A 26,681-nucleotide genomic window follows, 5' to 3' on the forward strand; every position below is an offset into this window, starting at 1 on the left:
GAACACCACACGACAGGGCCTGTTGTGGGGTGGGAGGAGGAGGGAGGGATAGCATTAGGAGATATACCTAATGTAAATGACGAGTTAACGGGTGCAGCACACCAACATGGCACATGTATACATGTGTAACAAACCTGCACGTTGTGCACATGTACCCTAGAACTTAAAGTATAAAAAGAAAAAAAAAGAAAGAAACGGGTCTTGCCATGTTTCTCAGGCTGGTCTCGAACGCTTGGGTTCAAGCAATCCTCCTATTTCAGCCACCCAAAGTGCTGGGATTATAGGCATGAGCCACTGCACCCAACCTCATTATCAATTGTTAACATTAATTCAATGGCTTATTCTAGTAAAGCTCATTCTAGTGAAGACTCTCTCTAATCATTACTACATTTTTAGTATTACGTCTTCTTTTTGGTCATGTCCCATATAGTATTCAGGCAATTGTCACAGATATTTCATGTAATAAAACTTACACAGAACTATTCTTTAGAAATTTCTCTGTTTCTTCAAGTTCACTGGCTGGTTTCTCTGCCATGTCCAATGTGCTGTTAAGCCTATCCAGTGAATTTTTCATTTTGATACTATACTTCTTAGTTTCACAATTTGCATGTGATGCTTTTGAAAAATATTTGTTATGGTAAAATATATATAATATAAAATTTTATCCATTTTTAGGTATACTTGGTTCTTTTTTATTGGTTTTATTTATCTGCTGAAATGCTATTTGGCCATTTATTATGATGATCTTTTTCTTTATGTTCTTGGTAATAGCTGCTATGAGGTACATGTGTGAATCATCTCAGAGTCTGTTCCATTGGCTGCTTTTTCTGTGGACTTTGGTTTGTATTTTTCTGTTTCATTACATTTCTAAGAAATTTTTTATTGTGTATTAGATATAGATGACACACTGTAGAGACTCTAGATTCTGTTATCTTCTTCTGAAGAGTATTGACCTTTTTTCTAACAGTTAAATCAGTAGCTGCTCACATTTATCTAGTGAAGGTTTGGTTTGATGTTTTGTTAGAGAGTGAGTCTATTTTGGTTTTGTTCATAATCCTTGGGTGACTTCCTTAGTATAGGGATATAATATTTACTCCTAAAACGTGGTCCTTTATGGATTTCTGTGGAAAACCTGAGGTGTTACTAATCTGCTTTTATTTGATGGGATTCAAACTTGAAACTCTTTGTCTCATGTAATGGGCAGTAGAAGAAATCCTTATTTTTGCTTTCCAACTGTTACTTTCCATTGGGTTTTTGGAGTCTTCCCCATGCATGTACAGTTTAGGTGCCAGCCTAGGTGGGAATTGATATATAAATATTATATACTCCTCCTCTGTATTTTCTTCCTTTCTGGACTCCCCCTCCCCAACCCTTGATTTTCAGCCATTCTCTCAACCCTGAATTCTGCCCTCTGATACCTCAAGCAAGTAAGACTGTGGCTTTCTGCTTAAGTTCTACTTGCTCATACACCACTGTACCTCAGGAGAGCCATATAAATGTAGAATTATATGTTGCCCAGTGATGTTATCTTCTTTCAAGGGTCAAATCCTCACTCTTTCTATTTCTGCCTACATTTGGTCACTCTGTAGTATGTCTTCAAACAATTGTGTTTTGCTTATTGGCTTTAGTATTTTTTCACAGTTTATGGCTGTTATAAACGGGAGAATTAGTGTAATTTAAGTTACTTTGCCATTACTTGAATTGGAATTACTGGTTCTTTTCACTTTCATATTTACCTGTTCACTTTATTATTTCATCTCATCATTAGTGTAGTCACTTTGACCTCGGTTTGATTCCTGGTTCTGCTGTTTATTACTGTGTTACTTCAAATTTCTGATCTTCAGTGTTCTTGTATGTAAAGTGGAAATGATCATATGTATCTCAGAGTTGCTTTAGCATATTAAATGTGAAAATATACGTAAAGCCTGTGACACGTAACGTAGAAGTTAATTGACACCTGTAAATGCTACTTCCCTTTCTTACCATAATTATTCTATAAGGTTGGAAGGTCAAATATTACTAAATGGGATGAATTGCTTAAGATCTTACTACTAGATACCAGAAGCATGGTTTAATTATATTAAATATATAAGGTAAATGTATGTCTGCCAGTGGTTCATTTCATTTCTGATATATACATATATATATATATATATTCATTTCTATATTATTACATCAAGAAGAATTACCTGCGATTTTGAGGAAAAATAGAAAAACAAGGGTTAATAACAGTAAGGCATTATCGCATGCCAGTATTCTGGGCTGTGTCCTTTTTCTCTTCTGGGTACACTTAAAGCCAGCCCACTGTCAGGTCGCCAGAAGATATTACTGCAGTATTTCTTTTCTATCAAAGAAGAATGAGTCCAAGGAAGTTTGTGATTTTAGAGCCAGACGGAATTTGCAGTGAGAAATCAGGCCCAGTGAAATAAATATGTGTGTATGTGATCAGTGAAGAATGTATTTAAAAATATATCACTATATAACGAGCTATTCTATCGTCAGAGTTTCCTTATGACTAAAAAATGAATGAGTTGTACCCTTGCTAAACACGTAATTTTAGAAACTGCTTATTGAATGGTCTTTGCCACGAATGAGTAGTTAACATAAGTGTCTGTCCTGCCTATTAGAATCATGTTTTGAATGTGTGTATGTATAGATTGTTTTGTGTTATTTTTAAGCAATGCATAGGATTTTATGTGTGGATTTCAAAAACATTTTGCTGTAGTGGAAGTAATATTATGGTGAAGATAACAGGGGAAACTGGTTGAGATTGCATTAACTCTCTCTGTAAGCATTATTACAGTTGCCATTCACATTTATGCCTGTTCAAATAGAAACCCATCAATCATGTAAACTTAGGGCCAGATTCTGATCTCTAATGCACAGCATGAATTGTCACATATAATTTTTCCACCAAAAAAAAAAAAAAAAATGCTCAGTCACATCTGAGATTAAAATCTGTCCTTTCAAATTGATTTTATTTTTATCTAGACTAAGAAGCAAAGTATAGTGTCAGTCCTGTCAGGATGTGATTTCTTTTTTTACATATAATTCTTACAGAATCAAGTGTTTATGTATTTCTGTAATCATAATAGCTCTGAGAAATATAGAAAAATTATTCTTATACTTTTTAAAATGGAATCTTTTTATCCCTACGTGATCACATGTGCTAATGTGGATTGTAGGGAAAAGCTGTATTATTAAAAATAAATTACCTAAGGTTATAATATACGAAATGCAAACAAAACCTGTTTACATAGATTATTCTGTTTATCAGAATATATTTTATATTTTCCATTAAAATTTAACAATCGTATTCAACCTTACCAATAAAGTAAAATATTTAAAATAATAAAGTTACCTTGTTTTGGCATTTGTATGAGGGTTTTTTTAAAAGTTGTGAGATAGTTGACAAAAAGTTGGAAGATAACATTTTTATTTGAATTTTTTCTTACCCAAGGAAAATTAGTTCAATTTATGTATATTTTTATATTTAGCTGTGTATATTGAAAGCTTCTTATGACCAAAGCACCAGGCTAGACCTTTTTTGGGGACCCAAAAAGATGAATCTGATATCACCCTGCCTCAAAGAAGCATATGGTTTAGTAGGACAAACAAAAGCACACATATCACACGTAGATAAGTATAGAGGGAGAAACTTTCAGACTGTACTTCTCAGCACTATGATTCTATAGAAGAATCTGGGTATGTGCCATTTTTATATATGTATTTCTGAATTACAAGTGATCTTTAAGGGAACCTAGCATAGTGCCTGGAACATAATAAGTGTTCAAAAATGTTGAAAGAATGGGCGAATATTCTCTAGTGCCTGGGATAATACAACATGCTAGATGTAATGTGAGCCTATGTATGTGTGTTAACTGTCTCTGCTGGAAAACAAGGTTATTTTCGAGTTAAACTGATTTTATCTGGCTTTCACCATTTTGTAGAACAAAATAGGCAGATTATTTCTTCGAACTCTAGTTTCTTCATCTGTAAAGTGTGGTGACAACACCTATCTTATAAGTTTGTTATGAAGAGTGAATGAGATAATGTATATAAAGCTTATATTTTTATGGTGGCTACAAGAGTTTAGGTTAGAAATTAGTGTTATAGTTATGATTACTATTATTTTTACTAACGAAGAGTGGGTAAAAGTACCACATTATGAGACAGTAGTTAAACCATAACATTGACTATGCATGTCTGTAAGAAGCAGAATTTTTATTTCAAATGGGTAGCCCTTCATTCAATCTATATTATGTGATTTTTTTTAATTAAGGAAATACGTCATGAGCTTTAAAATTAACATTATTTTACTTTGTACTGTATCATTTTGTCTTTGTATATTGAAAACAAATAAATACTTAGGAATTTTATTTACTTTTTAAAAATGTATTCATTCAACAAATATTTACTAAGTGCTATTTGCCGAGCATTGTAGTGGACACTGATGACATAGCAATGAACAAGGCTGACAAAGTCTCTGCCCTCAGAAAGTTTACATTTTCTGTTTCATTTTTAATGGCCCTGGATTTGCAGATTTGGCCCTTCAGAACTGGTTCACAGATGGTTAATGGTGTCCTAAACAGTGTGCTTGAGATGTAGGGAGTAGTTATCATAGGAGTGAGACATGTGAGGTTTTTTTCCTATGACCCATGAATCATAATCAGGCCAGATACCAAGTGTAAAAAGTTAACTACATTCAAGCCCACATTCCTGGAAGTTATATGTAATTGTTCTCCTTTGTCATCTTAAAGTAAAGATAAATTTTAGAGCATGCTTTACAAATTATGAGGGCCTAGGTACAAATGAATAACAGAGTTAGGTAAGGAAGGCACATGATCACTATTAAATCGAACTTGTTAGCAATATTTTACTTTAAAGTTGAGCACTGTGGCTCACGCCTGTAATCCCAGCAGTTTGGAAGACTGAGGCAGGAGGATGGCTTGAGCTTAGGATTCAAAACCAGCCTAGGAAACGTAGTGATACCCTGTCTCTACAAAAATTTTATTTTTATTTTTTGAGGCAGAGTCTCGCACTGTCACCCAGGCTGGAGTGCAGTGGCACTATCTCAGCTCACTGCAACCTCTACCTCCTGTGTTCAAGTGATTCTCCTGCCTCAGCCTCCCGAGTAGCTGAGATTGCAGGCACCCACCACCATGCCCAGCTATTTTTTTTGTATTTTTCATAAAGACAGGCCAAAAAAAAAATTTTTTTTTTTAAATTAGCTGAGTGTGGTGGTGCGTGCCGGCTTGTGCCTGTGGTCCTAGCTATTCAGGAGACTGCAGTGGGAAGACAAGTTGAGCCCTGGATGCTGAGGCTACAGTGAGCTCTGATTGTGCCACTGCATTCCATCCTGGGTGACAGACTGAAACCCTGTTTCAAAAAATATATGTCTATATATATTACTTTCAGTATAAAGAATTAAGTTTCTTTTTATCTTTTGAGTATTAGAAAACCTTGGGCTTTGGGCTGGTACCTAGATTCACAGTTATTTTCTGTTTGGAAATTTTCTTCTATCTCCCCCACCATTAATCACCTTATAGCTAACTTTTACAGGTTAAAACATTCTACTAAGCAGAATAGACTATCACTTCTTATTTTCTATGCTTTCCTGTTTGTTTACATCAGACATTAAGTAAACTAAGCGTATACAGTTTTGTTGCTAATTTAATTTCTTACTAATAGGAGAATTTGGGCAAGTTCATCTTTTTTTGCTTCACTGTAAAGTATAGATGATAACATTCAGCTGATTGGTATGTGAATCAGATTTCAAAATGAAAATGAAGTCGTAGGATACACGAGGTTTCATGTAGTTATTTTCGGCAAGAAGAGAGATAATGATTAATGATAGAAATTACTGTTAATTGAGCATTTTTAAGTGCCCTATGCTACATATAGATTATAGTTTGGCCTCAAAATAAATCTGCATGATAGGAATCATTATTTCCAGATTCTATATGAAGGAATATACTCTTAAAAACATTAACTGACTTGCTCAAGGACTTTCAAGTTAGTCAGTTAGTGAGCCAGAATTCAAATTGGGATTTGTATGTATCGGAATCCAGCACTCATGACATCACATTGCCTTTCTTGGGTGCTAAAACACAAAGTAAAATGCATATGCATCCTTAGATTCTCTATTATGACCTTACTCTTTTCTCCTTTTAAAATTTTTATTCATGTATTATGTGTACATGTTAAATAGTACTGAGTGCCCCAACCCTTGGAATTCATCTACAGATAACTGCTTTTAATTGTTTGCTACTAGCCAGGCACAGTGGCTCACACCTGTAATCCCAGCACTTTGGGAGGCGGAGGCGGGTGGATCATGAGGTCAGGAGTTCAAGACCAGCCTGGCCAAGATGGTGAAACCCCACCTCTACTAAAAATACAAAAATTAGCGTGATGGCAGGCACCTATAATCCCAGCTACTCAGGAGGCTTAGGCAGGAGACTTGTTTGAACCTGGGGTGCACAGGTTGCTGCAGTGAGCCGAGATCGTGCCACTGCACTCCAGCCTGGGTGACAGTGAGACTCCATCCCAAAAAAAAAAAAAAATTGTTTTCTACTGTTCAGGTGCCTGTTTCTAAATTGTTTCTTTTTTAACTGCTAGCTCTAGGTTTACCAATATGAGACGTTATAGAAAGAAGTTATAGATCATTTGTCTATTATCACGGATGATGACTTAGCATATTTCTACCACCTAGTACCTCTTTGTTATCCCATCCTTGAAATATAGTTAAACCAAAAACAAATATTTACCTTATTGATGTTATATAAATATTATTCTCTGCAACACCAAATAGTTATAATTACATTTCCTTTCTTGTAAAGCTTTTTTTAATTGTCTAGAGTTTTTCTCTCATTCTGCATTAAGCTTTTTATAATATAGAAAAAAATATGTCTTCTGCCTATTTATTTTCCTGTCTTTATCACTATTTCTTGAAACCATGGTTGATATAAATACTACTTTTTATTCAGTTTGTTTCTTGAATAAATTTTGCAGCAGATTTTCTTGCAGACTCTATGACTTACCTCTATCAGAAATTAATTTTAGTTTTTAAAGAGCCTCTGTCCTTGTTTCCAAAAGTTTACCAAAAACTACATTTGAGCCATTTTTGAATAAAATACACAAGCTTTAAAACAAACATTGGCAGTCTTTTTTCACGTCAAATAACCTTTATGGTAGGAGGAATGTTTTAACCAGGCCATCCTTTAAATAAGTTACCACGGGTTTTCAGCACATAGCCAGAGAAAATGGTAGCCCAAAGCCAGTTCAGATATTGAGTTCCTTTAACGAGCATAACAGCTACATAGGGGCATTCTAAATTTAAGCTTGTACAGCATATTGAGTGGTGGCATACAGTGGTAAGTCCACTGAGCCTAACAATTTATAAAATTATAAATATTATATAAGAGCCAACAATTAACAGTGTCTTTTCCTTGGGGTTATGTGGAGGGAGAGATGGGGGCTACAACTCTTTACTTTCATACTTCCATACCATTTGAATTTTGTTCAAAATGAGTGTTTGTTACTTTTTGAAACCAGAAAGAAAAAGGATTAAAGACATTCTAAAAGAAATAAAGTAAAGGATAAAGCTGAGGGGAAAAAATAAAATTTAAACTTTATGTCTTGTTAGTATGGTGAACTTAGGTACCCTGATACTTCATGATAAACAACTAACAATAATGTGAAATATAAAAATAGTGTTTATATGCAACTATGAACTGGAAGGATGGCAAATACTAAGAGGCTAAAACAAACAAACACAAACCCTACATAAAAAATAGTGTTCAGAGAGGTAAGCCTTAAGGGTACTTGCTGAACCTGGTAAATTCTGGGTTATAATTTTGTTTTCATGGCCTCCTATTGAACGAGGAACAGGAGACAGTCAAAATCCTGGACATATCCAAGGTAGAGTCTATTCTTAAGGTCCCCTCAGTATGGACGTCCAAATATCTACATCTTTATTGGAAGGGTACCTATTAAAATCAGCTATCATTTCCCATGACACTGCAAGGACAGTTGGTTAATTTAAACCTTGACATTGTGCATAGGAATGAAATATCTCTTTGATCATTTGAATATCAAGCTGGTATTGTGGGTTTGCTACTGAAGTTCACACTACATAAGTGATACCAAAAAAACAAAACAAAACAAAAAACAAAAATTAAAGCCAAGAACTTAAGGTAGTCCCACATAGCTGGCAGAAGCAAACATAAATTTTTGTTGAAGGAATCTACCTTCAACACAGGACCCAAAAAATTTCCACAGGTAAAATTCCCCCAAAATATGAATTTACTGTCAAAAATTATAAACCAAGGCATCATGAATGAGTGTCAGAAAACATGTTCTAAAGAAAGACTCATAAATATTTTATATATTAAAAATTATCAGGGAGAATATAAAATAAGTCTGTTTAATAAAGAAATATGAGATTAAAGATAATGATATGACGTTCCTGAGGAAGAAGAATAAAGTAGGGAGACTTATATGAAGATTTAATATAATGCTATAGTGATTAGTAGAGTGTGATACTGGTGAAAAATAGACAGATTGACCAGTGGAACAAAATAGACTGCTTAGAAACATCTATCTATAGGTAGTAAGTTGGTATATAAAAGAGCTAGCATTAGGATAAGGGTTGACTTTTCAATAAGTGATACTGGATCGTTGATTATCCATTAAGAGGAAAATGAAATTTGACCCCTACTTTATATTGTATGTAAATATCAGCTCTAAGTGGAGTAGAGACTTAAATATGAAAAGCAAAACCATACAAATTTTAGGAGAGTATCTTTTGAGTAGAAAGAAAATGAAAAAGCCATTAAGGAAAATGTTGTTAAATTGTATTGCATTACAATTGTGATATTCTTTTCATCTAGAGTCACCTTAAAAAGAATGAAAAGACAAGTTGCAAATTAGAGAAGACATTCACAGTACATCTAATTGAAAAAGAATTATTGCAAGTTAATATAAAGAAGACAAAATTGGGAAGTTGACAAAGACTTTTTGTGTCTTAATCTGACTTTGCTTTCCAATAACCCTTTATTTCTGATCATCTCAACCTGTTTGACCACCTGCCTACCCATAAAAGGGGCAAAATCCACTGCCATGAGTTCTTCAGTTATTGTTTTGGAAAAAACAATAAATAAAATAATTAAAAGGAAAATTTTAATCGGCATACTGCAAAAGTTACTCCTGAGCTTACTCACTTTCATATCTTTTTCTCTACTCCCACACAATTCATTTTTCCCTTCTCTCAGCTTCTGACCTTTGACACAGTTCATTGCATTGCATTCATTCTTCTTGTATAGTATCAGGTAGATGCTGTATTATATACTGGAGAATTACACTGATAGTTTTCCTCTGACATGATTTATATAAATATATATCATTTTTGCATTGATAAGTCTTTTAAAATTGTGCTTCTTTTTAATTGTGAATTTTGTGGGCAGTATTATTACTTACCTCACTCTTTTTCCTCCTGCCTTCTATTACCATCTAAATCAGTGGTTCTCATCCAGGGGAATTTTCGCCCCCTAAAGGAACATTTGACAATATCTGGAGACATTCTCAATTGACATTACTGGTGGGGTTTGACTGCAGGCCAGGCATGCTGCTTCGCATCCGACAGTGCACAGGATAACACTCCACAGCAAAGTATTATGTAAAATGTAAATAGTGCCGCAGTTGGAAACTCAGCTCTTTAACTTTTTTTTGCTCCTTTCTTATTATGCTTGCCTTCTGTTTTTGGCTCTACCTCTCATAACTACACGAGTAGACCCACTCATCTTCCTAATACAATAAAGAATACGTTCTCATTTGGCTACTACAATTAATATATAGCCATAAGATACAACTTTTTCAAACAAGATCATGTCTTTTGTGGGAACATGGATGGAGCTGGAGGCCATTATCCTTAGCAAACTAATGCAGGAACAGAAAACCAAATACCACATGTTCTTACTTGTAAGTGGGCACTAAATGATGAGCACTCATGGACACAAAGAGGGTAACAACGTAAACTAGGGCCTACTTGAGGGCGGAGGTTGGGAGGAGGGAGAGGATCAGAAAAAAATAACTACTGCGTGACAATAATCTGTACAACAAACCCCTGTGACACAAGTTTACCTGTGTAACAAACTTGCACATGTACCCCTGAACCTTTTTCTTTGCTGGGCCGCACAGAATAGTACTGAAAGTGGAGAATGGATTGGCAGAAACAGGTTTAATGGAAGACAACTAGGGCTTTTCTGCTGTTGAAGATCAGGGCTTTTTCTCTACAGAGATTATGAAATTTTGACTAGTTAACCTAACATGATGAAAAACTTCACCAGATAGTAATCCTACCTTGTTTTTCATTTCCAGGCTTTATGGACAAGAAACATTTAATGAGTGGCTGGTTTTATGTGCCAGTCATTATACTATGGTGGTGCTTTCAGAGAGCTAGCTTGTTAATTCCCGGAACAACTCTAAGAGAAATGTTATTATTTTTGTTTCACAGAAAAGAAAGCTGGGACTTAAAAGATAAGTAGATGTAAATGCCTTGGCCAGTGTCACTCGGAGGAGCCTGATCCCAAGTTTCCTAACTCAAGTTTAGTGTTCTTTCTGCCGCCCTACTTTGCCACTATATCACTTGCAGTGTGCATGCCTGTTTCATCTAGTTCTTTTTAAAGCTTTTGCTCTCTGGAAAATAAATTATTTTTTAAATAGAGGGTTTTTTAACGTGTTTTTTTTTGTTTTTTTGGTTTTTTTGTTTTTTTACTTTTTTCGTTTTTTACCCTGACACAATTCAGAGTGCCTAGTATAGTGCTATAGGTACTAAAATAACGCATAATAAATATTCTTTAAAAATAAAAAAGGGTGTTGGACAAAAGGGTACAAAGAGGAAAGGCAGGAGTGCCTGACCTCTTCAGAACAGTGCAAGAAGTCTGCCAGAGCAGTTATTTTATAACAAAAAAGCTTAGATTTTTCAGTCTAAATAAGGACTTAATTAACATTTCCATTTGACTCGAGAAATACTATACTTCAGAAGCCCTTGTTACTTGATGTATTTGAATTGTTTATTTCACTGATTCTTTTCTGGTTGCAGTGAGGTTAAATGTCATAATAAGAAAGGCAAGAATTCCCGTGCATTATGGGCTTACCTGTGACTTACCATTCTTATCATCAAAATACAACATGATTCGTCTTCATCATTTTTTTTTTTTTTTTTTTTTTTTTTGAGACGGAGTCTTGCTCTGTCGCTCGGGCTGGAGTGCAGTGGCTGGATCCTGGCTCACTGCAAGCTCCGTCTCCCGGGTTCACGCCATTCTCCTGCCTCAGCCTCCCGGGTAGCTGGGACTACAGGCACCCGCCACCTCGCCTGGCTAGTTTTTTTTTTTGTATTTTTTAGTAGAGACGGGGTTTCACCGTGTTAGCCAGGATGGTCTCGATCTCCTGACCTTGTGATCCGCCCGTCTCGGCCTCCCAAAGTGCTGGGATTACAGGCTTGAGCCACCGCGCCCGGCCTCGTCTTCATTTTCATAATTTTGTTTTACAATTAGAAAAAAGCATTTGAAAGTATTTAATACCCATTTATGATATTAAAACTAAAGTTCTCAGTAACTTATACCTCATAAGCCAAAGTAGAATGGCTAACATAAATTTATTCAAAGTATACATTTTGCATAATTCCTATTCAATTGCAAATACCTCTTGGTCATAATTCTTGAAGAGTTGTTATTTTTCACAGTCATTCCTTCATATTTTAAGGTGTTCCAAAGTCTGCATATTTAGCTTAAATCTTAGTATGTGTAAAAATGGTTCAAAGATAACATTTAGCAAATGTACGTATGGTCAACAATAAATGCAATTGTTGACTTTTCTAACATTTGATTGCTGTATGTTCAAAATGACAGGTCATTTTGAGAGGGGAAGAAGTAATCTTTGCAATTTCCCTGCCTTGCTATCATGAGTGAGATATCAGCAGCAAAATAATAATTGTATTAGATAAATGAGTACATTTTAGAAGTTACGTGAATAATCCAACTCAAAATTATTCTCAGCCAAGTATGGTAAATTTTGTTTTCCCGCACCTCACTCCTGCCAGAGACAGTTTAGAAATGTGTAGAGGCATTGTTGGCTGCCACAGTGATTGGAGAGAGAGAGCTATCAAGAGGGTCCAGGAATATAAAATTTCCAGTGGATCAGGGGATAGTTCCATATAACAAAGACTTTTGCTGTCCAGAATATCTGAAGTGTCCTTATTAAGAAACACTGGTCACGGTGACTCACGTCTGTAATCCCAGCACTTTGGGTGGGTGAGGTGGGCCGATTGCTTGAGCCCAGGAGTTCAACACCAGCCTGAACATAGCTAGACACCCTCTCTACAAAATACCAAAAAAAAAAAAAAAAAAAAAATAGCCAGGCATGGTGGTGTGCACCTGTAGTCCCACCTACTGGGGAGACTGAGATGGGAGGATCACCTGATCCCAGAGAAGTTAAGGTTGCAGTGAACCCAGATCATGCCACTGCACTCCAGCCTGGGTAAAAGAGTGAAACCCTGTCTCAAAAGGGAAAAAAAAGAAATACTGAAAGATACAGACTCATATTCTAGTTATGAATAGGTGTGAAATACCAGATACCAGGTATCTTTATGGAAAACCTCTGCGAGTTAGTGGATATTTAAGGAGAAAAATAAAAACAAAAACACTTTGTTTGTTTTTGTTTGTTTTCAAGACAGAGTCTCACTCTGTCTCCCAGGCCCGAGTGCAATGGTGCAATCATGGCTCATTGCAGCCTCAACCTCCCAGGCTCAGGTAATCCTCCTACCTCAGCCTCCCATGTAGCTGGGAATGCAGGCATGCACCATGATGCCCAGTTAATTTCTGGATTTTTTGTGGAGACAGGGTCTCACCATGTTAGTCCGGCTGGTTTCAGACTCCTGAGCTCAAGCAATTTGCCTGCCTCGGCCTCCCAAAGTGCTGGGATTGCAATAATGAGCCACTGCACCCAGTCTGGAAAATATTTTAAATTTAACAAATATCTAGCTATGAGCATGCTTATTGGAAGAATCGCATTTACCCATGTCATCATGGCATTGTAGTGTCTGAAGAATGTATCTTGAACTATTGTTATGGACATTTTTCTCTAGTGTTCACTTTTTAAAAGAAGGCCCAGAAATGGAAATAGGGACTTAATCTCCTATTATGAGGAGATTATTGGGGTTTGGGTTCTGAAACTCAGCAGTAAAAATTGGCTTTCATCTACGTAAAAAGACTCATCTAATGGCCTGGTACTTAATGCAGAAGGTCAAAATAAAAAGTAGAGGGAACTCTACTAGGAGATTGTAACACCATCATCTTCACCACAGACTGAGAAAATTGATAAAGAATTGAAATATATTGACCCCTTACTCTTTCCTAGGCATTGAGAAAAGACCTTTATATGTAGTTATTCATTTATTTGTACAATACAATTTCACTGTAATGTACAATAGGAAAACTGCTGGGGAAATATATAGCTTTTACAATCCGGGGACATCAAGTATGGTGATGGAGACAGAGAAACAGTCAGTTGTAACTACATATGACAAATGCTATAATATGTAATACATATTGGTTGCAGTGGGGGCATATACAGGCATACCTCAGAGATACTGCAGGTTCAGTTTCAGACCACCCCAGTGAAGCAAATGTTGCAATAAAGTGAGCCATAGGATTTGTTTTGTTTTCCCAATGCATATAAAAGTTATCTTTATCCTATACTGTAGTCTATTAAGTATGCAATCTCATTATATCTTTAAAAGCTATTGTCAGGTTCTAACTGAGGTCCAAGGGGAGTCAATGAGTGAGTGGCGGGTAGCTGGAAATCACTCAAGGAATTGTAGACAGTTTCAACATGGCTTTACTCTCTCTCTGGGCACGAGCAAGCCATATGTACAGCATTAGCAGGGTAATTATACCTTTTACAGACAATAGTGGCTCCAAGTCAAGCACAAGCTCATGTGGATGATCACCTAATGTGACTCACGTGACATGGTTACATAAATGTGCGGGGTTGTGTGCCTACGCTCCAAACCCGCTGAGTCATGATGCACTGGAAGTCTACCCCAGCCTACTCCTGACTAAAGCACAGCCATTTCCCTTACTTTCCACCCTCTAGGCCAGGGATACCCTCTGGGCAGGGACACATACCCATAGGGTAGAGCCCTGAATCCATAACTCACAACAACAATACAGAGAGCAGTAGCTCACTACTAGGATCCCAGCTCTGCTACTCATGACTATTAGGGCCCAGCATAGGCCAGAGCCTAGGATGTCCACCCTGTCTGCAGGGGTTCATCAGCAAGGCTCTTAACCGCCTTAATCTCCCATGACACCCCTTGCAGGGCTGCTGTTATGTTCCGCTGATTGTTAGGGATAAAGGTACAACGTTGTGTTCCTAAAAGGGCACAGGTGCCTCCTTAGGCAGCAGTTACTATATCTAAGGCCATTTGGTTTTGCAACACCACCTTTCTGATCTAATCAACCTCATCCATTAACAGGAGGAGTGTCACTCAGGTGGAATTCAGAATCTGAGTGGTGTGCTGTGCAAGAGCAGTAACTTGTACTTCTACAGTTATGACACCTGCTCCAGGGATAGTCATTGTCAAGGGGTAGAAGCACCAGGGGGCTCGTCGCACTCACAAAAGCCAAGAGCATAGCACCTCCCATTTATGCAGGCATCTGGGCAACATGGGGAGAACAGTGGCAGGTACGTAAGGTCACCCCCAGGTACAACATCCAATTCAGTCCACTGGTATGTAAGGCCACCCTGTGTCCCCACAGACCCATAAACTCCCAGGGGGGCACAAAATCCATCAGGGACCAACTTTGGTGGGACCGCTTGTTCCACCATATGTTCAGTGTGATGACATGTGTTATGTTTACACAGGCTGTGACAGATATCCATCCCACCCAGTGGTGTTACCCCAATGTAGCTCTCTGCACCGTGGTGCTTGGGCTGGGGGTACTACATGTTCCCCCACTAGCCAGCTCCACCCATCATAAACACTATGGGCCAGCCAAGGGGCAGGCGTGCTGTGGATCTTGCAGTGTCCTTTGTCCAAAGCTTGCTGCATCGTGTTCCAGGCATTGGCCATGGAACCCCAAGTCTCCAGCCACGTCCAGTTCTCTGCAGATGCTGAATGCATGTGCCAAGGCTGGCTGTCTTCAGCTGCTGCCGGAAGGGGGGTACAGAACCAACAGTTGGAAACATTGGTCATCTCAGCATAGGTGTGGGCCCAGTCCACAATGCAGTTGGAGCCTGTTAACCTGTGGTCAAAATGACAGAGCAGGCTCAGGTACTAACAAAGGTAGATCATGTCCCTCAGGCAACACAGAGGCTAACTTTTCATCCCTAGATAACAATGCAACTGCCAAGGGCTTCTGCCCTGGGTGATGGTACCATACCTCCTCAGCTCCCCATGGTTCCTTTGGGTCTTGTATCTGTGTCAGAGTCACAGGGGAGCTCTTAATAGGCCACACAGACAGTACATGTGTCCCCCAGAGGAGGGTTCTTTTCCTGGCCATTCCCCTATGAGCAGTCAACCACAGGGGCATGTATTGAACACCCAAGGAATAACATGCAAGTCATATTGTAGGCCCTCCACCCAGGCAGCTACAATGGCCAACCACTGGCAATGGGGGGATTGGAGGGTCAATGGCCACAGCCAGGTTTTCTATTCCCCTGCCTTCAGGTGCACTGGGTCAGGCAACAACCGGTTACCATTCATCGTCATACCTGGTTGGAAGAAGTCATCCTTAGTGTGTATCTGCAACTGAATGGGGGTGGCAGCCTGTTGTAACAAAGCCTCCACCAGGGCCGGGCTACCTTTCCGTGGCCATTCATTCGAGGTTTAGAGCACCAGGTCCAGCCTGGAACTCTAGCCCTACAAAGACAGGAGTGTGACATGCAAGTATAACCCCTTCTTCAAGAGCCCATTATATTGTTCAATCATACCTGCAGCTTGCGGGTTGTATGGCACACAGAATCTCCACTTTATGTCCTTTTGTTGTGCCCAGTGTTGTAAGTGTCGTCGAGTGAAATGTGTTCTCCTATCAGTCTCAACGGCCAGAGGGCGACCATACAGGGGACATAAGTGTTTCAAGGCCTGGATGGTGTTCTGTTGGTCAGCCACCCCGCAAGGGTAGGTGAACAACAGGCCTGTGACTGTGTCCACATCTGTTAGCACATGCATATACCCTTGTGACTTTGGCAGCGGCCCGATGTAGTCTGCTTTCTGCCTGGTCAAGGGCACTCGCCCTGTCGTTACTTGTTGCATAACATTGGACAGGTGCCTCTGTCTGTTTAGGGCATGCCTGAGCATATGCCGGGCATTTCTGAAAAGCCTCCCAAATGTCTTGCGTGAGCAGGGACAGACCCCAACGCTTATTGACCTGTTGTATCAGTTTACCCCCTGCATGTCCCAGTTTCCAGCGTAGCCACAAGGCCACATCTCATGTAGGTGCCAACTCTAACCATTGGACCTTGGCCAAGGCATCTGCCTCATCATTGCCAGGGGTGGCCAAAGGCATATGGCCTGACACATAGTAAACAGTTACCTGTTTCTGATAACCCATTTCCCAGAGGTCTTGCCACATGGCTTGACCCCATATGGGTTAGTGGCTGACTAGCAACTTCTGTATTTTCCAGGTAGTTAACCACAAAGTTAAGCCTCGGTAGACCACCCAGCTATTGGTACAGATTACCAGCAGTGTCACCTCCTTGGTGATCACCATCCACACTGCTCTAAGTTCAGCCCATTGGCTACTTTGTCCACACCTGGTTTCAAACCATATGGTATCAGTACTAGGTTGGACTGCAACAGCGGTCCAAGCAGTTATAGCACCTCAACTAGATCCATCTGTGTACCATGGCCTATTGAGAATGGGGGGACACCCTCCCTTAAACGCTGAAGGCTCAGGGTCTAGGCGTGCCTTAGGCCCCATGACCTTATCTTGTGTTAGGACTATAGGTCCCAAGACCCCTTGCAGCTCTGCTGCTAAGGGACTTGTACTCAGTGCATTCCACTGCTCCAAGTAGTCACTCTACTTTGCCAAAGTGGATGTCTGTGCGATCCCAGTCCAGGGAGTCGTTACCCATGAACACACCCATCCTGCTATCGGCTAAGTCATCCACACGACGACTGCACCCTGTCCTGTCATACTCTCACAAGCCTGAAGGGTGGCATATATAGCTGCTAGCTGTTTCTCTCTCAAGGAATACCAGAGCTCAGCTCCCTTCCGTAGTTGGGACCAAAAGCCCATGGTGTCCTCAAGCGCTCTGTGCACTGCCACACGCCCCAAACAAAACCATCTGTGTTCATCTGTGGTCACATGCACATCCAGCTCAAATAGATGCCCCTGGTCCACTACCCATAGGGCTTATGCCTGCTGAATAGCCCACTTGGCTGCCAGGAAGGCAGTCTCAGCTGCATCATTCCAATCCCAGGTAGCTCCCTTCTTTGATAAATGATGGAACAGTTTTATCATTTGAGCTAAATGGGGCATAAATGCCCACCAGTGTCCCAGGAGGCCCACAAAAATTTGCAGCTGCTTCATTGTGGTTGGCTGGAGATATGCCTGAATCTTATCAACGATAGCCTCTGGGATGGCCTTTGTCTTACCCAACCAGATAACTCCCAAGAATTTGACAAATGAACCAGGCCCTTGGACCTTAGATTTGTTGATGGCCCAACTGCATGCTGCCAAATGTTGCCACAAGAGGGGTGCCACCAATTCTAAATCTGCAAGAGAATCAGAAGTTAACATATGATCAATATAATGGAATAGGTGGACCCCTTCTGGCATTGGCCAGGCAGCTAAACCCGTGTCAACTAGACCATGACATATGGTGGGGCTATGCACATAGCCCTGCAGCAACATTGTAAAAGTTCATTGTCGCCTGTCCCATGTGAAGGCAAACTGTTCTTGGCTCTTTGGAGCGATGTCGATGGAGAAAAATGCATTGTCTAAGTCCACTATGTAGTGATACTGTCCCACTTCCATCATCAAATGGTCCATCAAATCCATGATTGACGATACAGCTTCATGCAAAGGGGGTGTTACTTTTTTCAGTTCCCAATAGTCCACCATCATCTGCCAGTTTCTATCAGGCTTTCTAACTGGCCACACTGGAGAATTGTAGGGGCTATGGGTGCCATGCACTATCTGCACCTCTTCCAGCTTTTTGTCTCAGTTATCTATGTATGTCCACCCAGCAAACAGTGTTGGTGGGTGGAAGTAACCCATCGGGGTTGTGGCAGAACCTGAGGCTGGTGATGCATATGTCTGTGCAGCACCAGCTTCACCACATGCACTTGGAGTTTGAATTCACTGGCTGTGGTTTGTAATGCCAGGCCATGTAAAATGTCCACCCCCAGAATGTATTCAGGTATGGGAGAAACACACACAGTATATAAACGGGGAGCCAAACAACTGATGCCAAGATACAGAGATACAGGTTTCACGTTCACTGACTGGCTTTCATAACCATCTAGGTAAGCAGGTTTGCCCAGATACTTATTCAGGTTCCGATAAAGAAGGCTGCAATCTGCACCAGTATCCACCAGTGCCAGCACCCGCACCCACTGTACGTTGGTGGGGGACGAGTGGATCGCTAATTCCTCATGTGGCTTCTGATCATCCAGTGTCCCCCCAAACTGGGCATCTCGGCCAGTTCCCTAATCAAGTAGAAACAGCTCTACATTTCTACCTGGCTGCAGCAAGTAGTCTTTGAGCTAAAGCACCCGAGTGGGGCCGGGTGGCGCAGCAGTGTCTTTCTCCCCCTTGGGCATTTTCTGGAATTGCTGCTCCGGAGACAACTGTCTCCACAAAGCTAAGAGTACTTCATTGTGCGGCTTACTGATTTTCTCTTGGTCAACCCCAGCCAAAATAAAATCTACCCACATCCATGAGCGTGTCACTTGTTGAGGCCCCCTTTTCTCTCATGGGGACCCCCATTTGGGCAGGGCATTTTCCCCTTCTTTAAGGTGCAGACCCATTGGTCCTGCCAGTGGCCTTCTGCTTCCCCAAGAGCCGCCATAGCAGTGGTCACTTCATGTCTGTGTCACCCTGTATACAGGGTGGGGACAGCAGCTAGGGAGCCAAAGGCACTTGAGTACAGAACCCAACACGAGACTCCTCATGTGGGAGGTGAAATGTTCATCATCTGGCCTCTGGGTATTCAGGTCAGACATAGCCTGCTGCATACCCATCTCCTGGATGACTTGCACCAAGTCAGCATATGACTGCCATTTACTCACAGTTTCAGGTATTTCACCGGTGTCATTCCACACAGTCCATATGGCTGTCCATAGCCACTCAGTCAGGGTGTGGTCACCTTGCCCTTGTGCCAACCGCTCGCCTCAGGGACTGGATGTGTAGTTCTCATAGTGCAGTCAAAATGCCCATCTAACTCTGCAAGCAAAGACTCGTTCATTCTCAGTGCTCTGTGCTTCCAGCTGCTTCAGCATCTTCTCCATGCTCGCTCGGGACCCATCTACCTCTGCCCATGTTTCCATCGGAGCCCATCCAAGCAGCACAGCTGCCACCGGGTATCACAACCCATGTTGTGGACACATGGCCGACCCGGAATCAGTGGAATCAGTGGGCTCACTCACCTCAGGATCGTATTTTTTATGCCAATTGTCAGTTCTAACTGATGTCCAAGGGGAGTTGGTGGGTGAGTGGCGGGTGGCTGGAAAAACACTCAAGGAATTGTAGACAGTTTCGACATGGCTTTACTCTCTCTCTGGTGCAAGTGAACCATATGTGCAGTGTTAGCAGGGTAATTATACCTTTTACAGACAATAGTGGCTCTGAGCAAAGCATGAGCTCACATAGGTCATCATCTAATGCTCCTCACATGGTGTGTTGTGTACCTGCACCTCCAACTCACTGAGTTATGCTGCACCAGAAGGCCACCTCAGCCTACTCCTGACTGAAGCACAGCCATTTCCCTCACAGTTATGTAAATACCTTGATTTAAAAATAGTTTATTGCTAACAACAACAACAAAAAAGCTACTTATCACCTAAGCCTTCAGCAAATAATAATCTTTTTGCTAGTGAAGGGTTTAGCCTCAGTGTCGACATCTGCTGACTGGTCAGGGTAATAGTTGCTGAATGTTGGGTTGTCTGTGGCAATTCTTTAAAATAAGACAATGAAGTTTGCCACGTTGGTTGACTCTTCCTTTCATGTAAGATTTCTTTAGCATATGATGCTATTTGATAGAATTTTGCCCACAGTAGAACTACTTTCAAAACTGGAATCAATTCTCTCAAACCTTGCTGCTCTTTTATCTACTAAGTTTCTGTAATATTCTAAATCTTTTGTTATCATTTCAACAGTGTTCACAGCATCTTCACCAAGAGTAGATTCCTCCTCCAGAAGCCACTTACTTTCTAAGCCATAAGAAGCAGCTGCTCATCTGTTCAAGTTTTATCATGACATTGTAGCAATTCAGTAACATCTGCAGGCTCCACTTCTAATTAGAGATCTCTTGCTATTTCCACAACATCTGTGATACTTCCTCCACTGAAGTTTTGAACCCATCAAAGTCATCCATGAGGGTTGGAATTCACTCCTTCCAAATTCTTGTTAATGTTGATATTCTGACCTCTTCCCATGAATCAAGAATATTCCTCTCTCCTGTCCCCATATTTTCCACACATGAACCAGGCATGGGTACAGACCAAAGGCCAAGGGATAAACAAGGGATTGCTGTATCTGTGGCTGATATGAGATAGGCACCACCAAGCAGATGCTGCTCTACCCAGGTCAGAGATAATGAATATTCCTAATGGCATCTAGAATGGTAAATCCTTTCCAAAAGGTTTTCTATCTACTTTGCCCAGATGCATCAAGGAAACACTGTATGGCAGGTGTAGCCTTACAAAATGTATTTCTTAATTAAAAGGACATTAAAGTTGATGCATTTTCAAGTTGAAAGACTTGATCCATGGGCTACAGAACGGATATTGTGTTGGCAAGCATGAAAACAACATTAATCTCTTTGTACATCTCCATCACAGCTCTTGGATGACTAGGTGCACTGTCAATGAGCAGTAATATTTTGAAAGGAGTATTTTTTTCCTCAGCAATAGGTCTCTCAACAGTGAGCTTAAAATAGTCAGCAAATCATGCTTCAAACAGATGTGCTATCCTCTAGGTTTTGTTATTCCACTTATAGAGCACAGGCAGAGTAGATTTAGCATAATTTTTAAGGACCCTATGCTTTTTGGAATGGTTAGTGACCATTGGCTTCAACCTAAAATCACCAACTGCATTAGCCTGTAGCAAGAGAATCAATGGATCCTTTGAAGCTTTGAAGTTGAACATTGACTTCCCCTCTAGCTGTGAAAGTCCTAGATGGCATCTTCTAATAGATAGATGGCTGTTTCATCTACACTGAAAATATGTTGTTTGTTCATCAATGATCTTAGCTAGAGCTTCTAGATAACTTGCTGCAGCTTCTCCATCAGAACTTACTGCTTCACTTCACACCTTTATGTTGTGGAAATGGCTTCTTTCCTTAAATCTCAGGAACCACCTTGCTTTTCTAGGGTCATACTTTTCTTCTGCAGCTTCCTCACCTCTCTCAGTCTTCAGAGAATTGAAAAGAGTTAGGGCCTTGCTCTGGATTAGACTTTGGTTTAAGGAAATGTGACTGGTTTGATCTTCTCCCCAAACCACTAAAACTTTTTATCAGCAAAAAGGCTATTTCGCAGCAAAAAGGCTGTTTCGCTTTCTTATTTGTGTATTAACTGAAGTAGCACTTTTAATTTGCTTCAGTAACTTTCCTTTACAATCACAACTTGGCTACCTGTTCAGCACAAGAAGCCTAGCTGTCAGCCTGACATGTCTTCCTTACTAAGCTTAATTATGTCTAGCTTTTGATTTGAATTGAGATATGTGATTCTTCCTTTCACCTGAACACTTAAAGGCCATTGAAAGGTTATTACCTGGCCTAGTTTGAATATTGTTGTGTCTTAGGGGAGAGGGAGAGAGATGGGGGAACAGCTGGATTCTGGGGTAGTCAGAACACACACAACATTTATCGACTGAATTTGCCTTTTTATATGGATATGTGTTATGCACCCCAGAACAGTTACAGTAGAAACATCCAAGGTCATTGATCACAGATCACTATGTTAGATGTAATAATAATGAAAAAGTTTGAACTATTGCAAGAATTACCAAAATGTGACACAGACACATGAAGTGGGCACATGCTGTGGGAATAAATGGCACCCATAGACTTGCTGAATGCAGGGTTGTTGCAAACCTTCCATTTGTAAAAAACACAATCGCTGTGAAGAGCAAAAAAAACAAGGTGTGCCTATACATGTATTCCTGCACTGGGGAAATGGGAGATCAAGGAATGTTTACCAGAGGATGACATATAACATTAATCTCTTTTATCATCTAAGGTCAAAAAAAATGTATGTCATACATATTATTCCTATTTGTAGAAGAGGAAGAGACTGAAGTCCAGAAAGGTTATACATTCTATGTAAGGCCATATAATAATAGCATACGTTTATATGACTGTCACTCTACAAGAGCTTTATGTTCATTCATGTAACCCTCACAGCCACCCTATAATACAGATGCTTTTGTCATTTCAGTTTTATAAAACAAAAACTGAGCCCTATGGAAATAAATAAATAGAAAGAAGGGGAAAAACTTGAGCCCTGTGGGGTTAAGTGATTTGTCCAAGGTCGTATATGAAAAGACAATGCTGGATTTGAACCAAGGCAGACAGACTGTAGTGTCTATGTGCTTAACAACTATGGCATACACTGTCTCTTCCTCCTAGTTGGTCATTAAGCCTGATTGAAAACTCAGCAGTCAGACTGGAGAACCCATATAGTTAAGTAACAGAATGGCATTGGCATTTTAGATAGATTGCTTTGACTATAGTAAAAACAGTAGACTTAGGTGAGACTGATCTGGAGGTGGGAAGACCAAATAGAGGAAAGCATGGATGCTAGTCTGACCTAAGCTAATTGCAACGAATATCAAGAGATACTTAGCAAATTCAACAATCGACTTCCTGGTTCATAAACACTGAGTGTGATTCAAAGGGAAAGGTCAGGAATCACTCCTTGTTTGACTGACTAGGTGAAAAGTTGATATTTGGATGGAGAATACAAGAAAGACAATTTAGGGGAAAAGTTGATGAGTTTTTTATTCTCCATAAATTTCGTATTCTCCATAAATTTCATAGGGTGCTCATATGAAGATATCCAGAAGGCTGTGGAATTTGTGAACTGAGCTCAGAAGAAATACCTGGGCTGAGAAATAGAGAAAAGGACTAATCAGGGAAATGTAGGATTGCTGAACATTTTTAAAGACACAGTGGAGTTTTTAGATCAAAATATATCGTGGCACAAATGTACACAGTTGTGATATGTGCATTGGGAGGCAGAGACAGAGAGGGAGATGAAGAGAGGAGGAAACTTCTTGTAAGCCATGGGAGAAGGTAAAAGATTATTGATACTTAAAAGTTTATAAGTCTTTCCCTGTTTCCTGCTCAAATTAGGGCCAATTTTTGGTGCTGTTTTATGTACTGGGAAGGGAGGAAACTTGAAAGAAGCCAATAAAGCTGGAATCACTTACATAAGTAAGTTTGAGGGAGAATATAATCAATCTTGAAAGACCAGAAAAGTGGATGTATTGAAGGAAAAAGTCATATTGGGTGGAGGATAGAGTTTGAGGAATATTTCGGGGTGTGAAATAAGATCCCGGGACAGCTGCCCTGCTGCACAATTAAGGGAGAAGACAAAAGAATCTAATTATCTTTTACTATGCATTAGCAATGGAATCGTACATTAGTGTATCTTCATGACAGTTCATTAATGATTTAAGTTGTTTTTCATTTTTCAATGATTTTTACATATAGGCTCCTGTTTTATTTGTTTTTAATCTGAACATAGTTTTATGAGTCTGGCCAAAAGCCATCTTGGCTTTTTATGGGTTACTTCTAATTTCTCTAGCAGTACTCCAGCAACCTATGTATTGAAGAAAGCAGACATTTGCATTTATTTGTAAGAGTTTAGTTTATGCATTTAGTTTATAACCTAGTGAGATAGAAAGAGTTGATAGTATTGGCAAGTAGTGTTCAAGATAATGGAGATATATACATCATTTCAAAGTGCACATGTAGATGTGGACCCTGTAATACCAGAATAAATTTAAGAATTTGAGATAAATATGAAAGACGCAAAATGTTAACATTGTTGGATGATCAACAATAGTTTACAGGCTCAGTAGGATGGCTCATACCTGTAATCCCATCACTTTGGGAGGCCTATGTGGTACGATCGCTTAAGTCCAGGAGTTTGAGACCAGCCTGAGCAGCATCGTGAGACCTTGTCTCTACTAAAGAAGGAGAAGAAGAAGAAATAATAATAATAATAATAATTTACAGATGAAGAAATTACGACTGAGAGAGGTTAGGTCTGTTGTGTAAGGTCACACACAACTAGTAATTATAGTAGCTGGTATTCAAACCTGATCAGTCTGGCTTCACCGCATTCTCTTTCTAGTATGCTTTTGAACTACCTAGAAAAATAGTGGCAGTTTCTGAAATGGAAGACTATGATTCATGATAGTTGCTAGGCATCGTACCAATCAGAATTCTTAGTTTTAAACAACAGAAGCCAGCTTTGTCTAAAACAGAAAAGGAATATTTGGTAATATCATAGAGCCCACAGAATCTTTAGGGGTGCTGGAGAACTAGACTTAAGAAACTAGTAGAAATGAGGAATGGTAAAGCCCTACCAGTGCCATACCATAGGAAAATTCTGCTTTGAAATCTGCTGCTGATACAGTTTCCACTGGACAATCTTTAACATGCCACTGGGTTCTGCTGCCTTTGGACACTCGTTGAAGTTTGCTGTTTCAGTGTCACCGCAACTTCCATGAGTAATCTCTGATGGTTTTCTACACCTCTGCCTCACTCTCACAAAATTCAAAGTCCTGGGTAGGAGCATTAGTTTGGTTAACAAAGATCATGTGACTGATGATCAATAACCAAATAACTAGGAAAGGGACTATCCCAGACTTTTTGAGATTTCCCAAAATAAAAAATGTGTTCAGACACTGGGCAGCTATCAACAGACCATCATTTACATATATGTGTGCATGTACACACACGCACATGCAAACACATATATTCGATAATTACTTCCCAATGCCCGAGATTTCTCATAAAATTGGTAACAGCATGGTGTTCACATACTCTTCTTTTTAAATTTATGTTTTGCTACCTAAAACATAATGTTTCATGGTCTAAAGGAGGAAAAACACAAGGAGAAGAAAAGAAAAATTTTTAAAATTCCAGTACCTGATGAAAACAACAGCAACATTTTTGTGTATATTCTTCCAGGCTTTGTTCAATTCATAGAAATGAACTCTTTAGCCAAAGTAGGATGATACTACATATTATATTAGGACTATCTTTTTAAAATTCACAATGTATTCTAAACATGTTTCTATGGCAATTTTAGAAGGACATACTATTCTGTTCTATGGATGTATCATAATTTGATGAAAAATCACAGATTATTGAACAGTTAGGTTATTTAGTTTTATTGTCATAAACAATGCTTTAATAAAAAATATTTTTTATCCCTTTTCACATTATTGAATTACTTCAGAAAAATAAATTGCTAGAAATGCACTTGCTTCATCAAAAGATAACACATTTTAAAGACTTTTAGTTGTTACCTTCAATTTACTCTTTCAAAACATTATATTAATATATGCATATATATGTACATTTTGCAATATGGATGTTACAAGTTTTTGTATTGCTAATTTGATAGATGAAAAGTGGGATTTCATTTCTTTTATTTGTTCAACAAGTATTTTTGAGACTCTGCTATATGCTTAACACAGACTTCATTTCTGGAGATAGACAAGCTGCTTACTTTTGTGGAGTTTACATTCTAGGGAGTATGTGAGGTGGCAGGCTGGGGAGAAAGAACAAGTTCAGGAAAGAGAAAAAATAAATGCTTAAATAAATTTGAAAAGAAAGGGAAGATTAAGAGGATAATCCAAATGGTGACTTAGGTTAGTGTGGAGAGGGAGAGAAGTGTTTCAAGAAAAGAGGGAAAGCTTCTCTTTTGATTTCAATATCTAAATCAGGCAAAGATAATACAAGAAAGAAAAATTATAGGACAGTCTCACATGAAAACTTCAATGCAGAAACACTAAATAAAATATTGATAAATCAAAGTGAGTTGTTTGTGTTGGTATCTCCTGACCACGTGGGCTTTATTTGAGGAATTCAAAAATGGTTCAATGTTTTTCTTTTTTAAAATCTATCAGTGTAATCTATAACATTGAACAAATTAAAGGAGAAAAACCATATGGTCATCCCAATAGATACATTAAAAGCATTCAATAAAATTGAACAATAATTATAAGAAAAACTCTTAGCACATTAGGAATAGGAGGACAATTTCTTAATATGATAAAAAGGTATTTACAAAAAATAAGGAAAAAAACATTTTAAGAATAGCAAGCATGCCACTTTAAAGTGTGAAAGAAAAGGTTACCTGTTGTCATGCAAACTTTTCAACATTATACTAGAAGTTCTACCAGTGCAGTAAGAAAAAGAGAAATAAGAGAAATAGA

General features: G+C 39.2%; 1 protein-coding gene and 1 non-coding gene across 3 annotated transcripts in view; one reads left to right on the forward strand and one right to left on the reverse strand.

Moving 5' to 3' along the window:
• The window catches only part of MBD5 (methyl-CpG binding domain protein 5), a 548,850-nt gene that overhangs the window by 270,491 nt on the left and 251,678 nt on the right, over positions 1-26,681 (forward strand). The window lies entirely within an intron of this gene.
• On the reverse strand, positions 20,691-20,822 carry LOC115893375. Its single transcript, XR_004053387.1, has one exon. It is a non-coding gene; the product is annotated as a small nucleolar RNA SNORA48 (small nucleolar RNA).

This window comes from Rhinopithecus roxellana, chromosome 14 (genome assembly GCF_007565055.1).
Source record: "Rhinopithecus roxellana isolate Shanxi Qingling chromosome 14, ASM756505v1, whole genome shotgun sequence".
In the NCBI taxonomy this organism is placed as follows: Eukaryota; Metazoa; Chordata; class Mammalia; order Primates; family Cercopithecidae; genus Rhinopithecus; species Rhinopithecus roxellana.